The sequence below is a fragment of the Schistocerca cancellata genome, chromosome 7 (genome assembly GCF_023864275.1).
Source record: "Schistocerca cancellata isolate TAMUIC-IGC-003103 chromosome 7, iqSchCanc2.1, whole genome shotgun sequence".
NCBI lineage: Eukaryota > Metazoa > Arthropoda > Insecta > Orthoptera > Acrididae > Schistocerca > Schistocerca cancellata.
In genome coordinates this window covers 120,393,296-120,394,471 of record NC_064632.1, presented here as the reverse complement: position 1 = coordinate 120,394,471, position 1,176 = coordinate 120,393,296, and positions in this window count along the sequence as shown.

The window sequence follows — 1,176 nt, the reverse complement described above, 5'->3', positions numbered from 1 at the left end:
CAGTAACGGAATAATTTTTTTCAGATTTTGTTAGCACTCGGCTAGCAAAAGTAATGGTTTTCTGAACAGTAGTGTCATTTTCTGTGGCTTCTTGAAATAAATGGGCACCAAGACTGACTTTAGAAGAATCTGTGCTAAGGCAGAAATCTTGTGACAGATCTGGATGAGCTAGTATTGGCGCGTTAAGTAGCGATTCTTTCAAAGAATTGAATTCCAACTGTACTTGTTCGTCCCAGTTCCAAATAGTATTTTTATCCAGTGAGAGAACAAAGTTTTGGTGTAACTAGAATTTCCATATTCAGAAAACGACGGTAAAAATTTACGAGACCTATAAAACTGCGGACTTGTTTTTTTGTGGATGGAACTGGAATGGCTCTGATTGCTTCTAACGTTTCAGGATACGGCTGAATGCCTTCATCTTTGTCCTACCGAATTCGGACTTTTCCAAGTTAAGTGTAATTCCAGATTCTGCAAAAATATGTAACACACTGTTGAGGATGCGATTATGTTGTTCCCATGAGGCTTCTGCTATCAGAATTGTGTCCACATATAAGGTCATGTGACGTTTTAAGAACTCAGGTAATATGGAATTTAGCCCGCGAATGAATGCTGCTGAAGAAATGTTCAAACCAAAAGGAAGTTTCCGAAACTGATAACAAACGCCGAAACAAAGGAAAGCTGTGTATTTTCTACATTCTGGATGAAGTTCGATCTGATAAAAGCTGGATCAGAGATCAATAGAAGACAACACTTTTACACCATTAAAATTTTGAAGAAGTTCTTCCAACGTTTGCGGCCTGTCTGTTTCAGGAATGATGATAGTATTGATTTGTCTCGAATCTAAGACAAGCCTGATCGATTCATTTTTCTTCGCAACAACATGTAATGGATTGTTGTATGAGCTTACTGCAGGCTCAATAATGCCCTCGTCAAGCATAGATTGTATTTCTGTTCTAACACGGTCCCTATAATCTGCCGGAATTACGTATGGTCTAACACAAAATTTAGTATGCTCACGAACACGAAATTGGTATTGAAATCCCTTGATTGTTCCTGTTTTGTGAGTAAAAACTGTGGAATGTGCTTGTAAAATCTCAAAAAGGTCTTGCCTATCAGTGTCATTACAATAATCAATTGTTTGAATTTTATTCTGAATTAACTCATTAGTATCAAATG